Here is a 4,704-nt window from a genome sequence, read left to right on the forward strand (position 1 = left end):
GGGTGCCTAGTTATGGGGACCTACGAAGCCTTATTTTAGATGAAGCCCATAAGTCACGATACTCGATTCACCCCGGTGCCAATAAGATGTACCACGACCTTGAATAGCTATATTGGTGGCCGAACATCAAAAGGGACGTAGCTACTTATGTTTCCAAGTGTTTGACATGTTCCAAAGTCAAAGCCGAACACCAAAGACCGTCCGGACTACTTCGACAACCCGAGATCCCGCAATGGAAGTGGGAAAGAATAACAATGGATTTTATCACCAAACTACCAAAAACGACGGGCGGTTATGATACCATTTGGGTTATTGTTGACCGTCTCACCAAATCCGCACACTTCCTGGCCATGAAAGAAACGGACAAAATGGAGAAACTTGCACAACTTTACATTAAGGAGATCGTAGCCCGACACGGTGTACCTTTATCGATTATCTCCGACCGAGATGGCCGTTTCGTTTCTAGATTTTGGCGTACATTGCAAGAAGCGTTGGGAACGCGTTTAGACATGAGCACCGCATATCATCCTCAAACCGATGGACAAAGCGAACGTACAATTCAAACCTTAGAGGACATGTTACGAGCTTGCGTGGTTGATTTCGGAAAAGCTTGGGACAAGCACTTACCTCTCGCCGAGTTCTCTTACAACAATAGTTATCACGCGAGTATTAAAGCCGCACCTTTTGAAGCGCTATATGGCCGCAAATGTCGTTCACCTCTTTGTTGGGCCGAGGTAGGCGACGTGCAAATCACCGGACCCGAACTCATTCACGAAACCACCGAGAAAATCGTTCAAATCCGAGATAGGCTTAGGACGGCCCGAAGTCGTCAAAAGAGCTATACCGACAAACGACGCAACGATCTTGAATTTCAAGTCAGTGACCGAGTAATGTTAAAAGTCGCACCTTGGAAGGGTGTAATCCGTTTTGGGAAACGCGGGAAGCTAAATCCGCGGTATATTGGTCCTTTCGAAATCTTGGAGCGTATTGGAACCGTTGCTTATCGTTTAGATCTTCCGCCTCAATTGAACTCCGTTCATCCTACCTTCCATGTATCTAACTTGAAAAAGTGTCTTGCCGAACCCGATATCGTCATTCCTCTCGAAGAACTTACTATTGATGACAAACTTCATTTTGTGGAGGAACCGGTTGAAATTGTGGACACCTCCGTCAAGACATTGAAACAAAGCCGAATCCCGATTGTCAAGGTTCATTGGAATGCCAAAAGAGGACCCGAGTTTACTTGGGAAAGACAAGATCAAATGCAAAGGAAGTATCCTCATCTATTCGTGAATTCGGAAACGCAAGATCTCGAGGAAGAAACAACGACTACTACGCCTACTTAAATTTCGGGACGAAATTTCTTTTAAGGAGTAGGTAATGTAACATCCCGCCTTTTTCCATTTACTTTTCCGTTATACTAATATAAAGTCCGTTATATGTTTATAACATCTCCCATTGATACGCGTTTTAAATTATCTCGTTTAGGTAATTCCCGCACCCGAACGAAAGTTGAGGGACTAAACTTGACAAGGGATCAAACCCTTGACTAGGTCAAAGGGTCAAACCCCTTTCACCCATTCATTTTCATCTCTCACTCTCTCTCTCTTTCTCTCTAGCAAGAACACACCCAATTTCCAAATTCATTCATTCATCATCTAAATCCGAATTAAGGAGCTAGCAACCAAATAAATTACATATTCGTGATCCTCTCTTCATCCTCTTCATTTTGGTACCAACTTCATCTCATTTGGGTAACTTTCTAAAATCACTAGATTTTGTGTTCTTGATGTTTTTAACTTATAAAAGTGTTAATTAGTGTCTATGGCTCAAGTCTAACAGGAATATATGATTTATATGCTCGATCTCGTTGTTTTAGTGTAACTAGCATGAACTTAAATTTTGGTGTGTTGTTCTTGAATTTTGGATGATCATATGTTGTTAGATGTTAAAAGTTGATGTTTTAATTGTGTTACTAGCATCACTAGCTTCAATTTGATGTGTAGGTTGCCTTAGAAAACTTCATGAACTTGATTAGTGATTTTGGTGAATTTGGGTTAGGGTTTGATGAACTTGAAATGGACTTTTGATGCATTGAATGCCATGGATTATTATTGGTAAGTGTTTAGTTGGATTGTATGCTTGATTACCATCGAAACAGCATATCATTCATGTAAATTGGTTGCCCGAATCATTGAATTGCATTTATGAACTTGTATGCGGTTAATGTTAAGCATTAGATGCGGTTTTGGTTGTTGTAATAGGTAAATTGATTGATGAAATGTGTTTAGTTGTTTTCCTCGTCAAATTACCTTCCCAACGGTATAAGATACTTGTCTTGATTGTTTGCGGATCATAAATGGTGATTGTTTGAAGTTAGGTTCGTGCATAAAACTTAAAAACTGCCAGAATTCTCTGCACAGGTACCCGCGCGGCGCGCCATATACCCGCGCGGCGCGCCGTTTGGGTCTGTCCAACTTGGTCAATTTTCGAATAATGTTTGCTATGCTACGCACCTCCGATTCACATGTAACCTGTCCTAGCATGTTCATACATGATTAAAAACCTCAGAAAAATAGTTCGGGACACGACCCGAACGTGTTGACTTTTTCGTTGACTTTGACCGACCAAAGTTTGACTTTTTGTCAAACTTAACCAAATGATTTTGCAACCTTCCTAACTTGTTTATATACTTGTATCTTGCATGAAAATTGACAATTTGATTTCACATGCTAAATAATCGAGTCGTAACGAGCCATAGGACTAATTGAACATCTTTGACCTATCGTGTTTACCGTTATTGATACGACCTATTTGTTTAGGTCAAGACTAGCATTGTTCTTTGCACACGTTTACTTGTCGAAGTACTTTACTACTCGTGCACTCAAGGTGAGATCATAGTCCCACTTTTACTCTTTTTGAACTTATATTGGGATGAGAAAACATAAACGATTCTTTTGAACTAAGTGAACACAAGAACGGGAAAACAAACATTCTACATACGAGTTTAGAACAAAAATCCTCAATTCGATTATCATTAGTTACACTTGCCGGGTGTAAGCGAGAACTTATGTTATATGGCCATATGGGTTGACAACCCTCATCTTTGACGGTTCGCTACCGTCTACGGATGAAATATATTTTCGAGAATCAGTGTTTGTTCTAGCACTAAGTGATGGGGTATACAATGGAAGGAATGTTAAGCTTTGATAATTGGGTGCTCGTGAAACAAACTTTTGGAATGTATTACTATTATTTCATTGATGCAAATCTTGTGGTTCACTTGTACTTACTTACTTAAACCTATGATTTCACCAACGTTTTCGTTGACAGATTTCTATGTTTTTCTCAGGACCTTGAACGATACATGATACATGCTTCCGCTCATTATTTGATACTTGCATTGGATGTCGAGTATATGTGCATTTCATGGAGCGTCTTTTGACTTTACTTTAAACCGTGTCGCCTAGATTTCATTCGTATTATAACGTTGTAACTTAACTATTGGTTGAATAATTCTTGTAAACTTTGGGAACAATCTTTATTTTGAAATGAAGGCGACATATTTTGGTCAAACTTTGTCTTAAAGACTTATGACCACGTAACGGGACCTAAGTAGACGGCGCCGTCAAACATGATTTGGTCGGGTCGCTACATGACTACTCTTAATATTCTGTATGATTAACTTGTTTCATTTGACTATTTTGAAGGAAATGGCACCGACTACTCGACACACCTTGAATATGAGCGAAGAGGAATTTCGTGCCTTTCTTGCTTCAAACATAGCCGCAGTACAGGCCGCGCTACATACCACAGCTCTGAATCTAGCAATACAGCTAACGGCGCAAGAAATCGTGTAGGATGCTCCTACAAGGAATTCACTGCCTGCAAACCTTCAGAATTTGATGGGACCGAAGGACCAATCGGATTGAAACGGTGGACCGAGAAAGTTGAATCGGTGTTTGCCATAAGTAAGTGTGCTGAAGGAGACAAAGTGAAGTACGCTACGCATACCTTCACAGGTATTGCGTTAACATGGTGGAATACCTATCTAGAGCAAGTGGGACAAGATGCTGCTTACGCGCTACCGTGGTCAGCATTCAAGCACTTGATGAACGAGAAGTACCGTCCCAGAACCGAGGTCAATAAGCTCAAGTCAGAACTTAGAGGGTTATGAACACAGGGATTCGATATTACTTCGTACGAAAGACGATTCACAGAATTGTGCCTATTGTGTCCGAGAGCGTTCGAAGATGAGGAACAGAAGATCGACGCGTTTGTGAAAGGGTTACCGGAGAGAATCCAAGAAGATATAAGTTCACACGAGCCCGCCTCCATACAAAAGGCATGTAGAATGGCTCACAAACTAGTGAACCAGATTGAGGGAAGAATTAAAGAACAGGCAGCCGAAGAGGCCAACGTGAAGCTAGTCAAAAGAAAGTGGGAGGAAAACGGTGATAAGAGTCACCAATACAACAACAACTATCCCAACAATCGCAACATCAATCGCAACAACAACAAACGGCACAACAATAACAACAACTACAATAATCATCCCAACAACAATAACAACCGCAACAACAACAACAACAACAACAACAACAACAACAATCAGAAGCAGCTATGCCAAAGGTGTGAAAAGTATCACTCGGGGTTCTGCACCAAATTTTGCAACAAGTGTAAAAGAAATGGTCATAGCGTTTT

The sequence above is a fragment of the Rutidosis leptorrhynchoides genome, chromosome 11 (assembly GCF_046630445.1).
Source record: "Rutidosis leptorrhynchoides isolate AG116_Rl617_1_P2 chromosome 11, CSIRO_AGI_Rlap_v1, whole genome shotgun sequence".
In the NCBI taxonomy this organism is placed as follows: domain Eukaryota; kingdom Viridiplantae; phylum Streptophyta; class Magnoliopsida; order Asterales; family Asteraceae; genus Rutidosis; species Rutidosis leptorrhynchoides.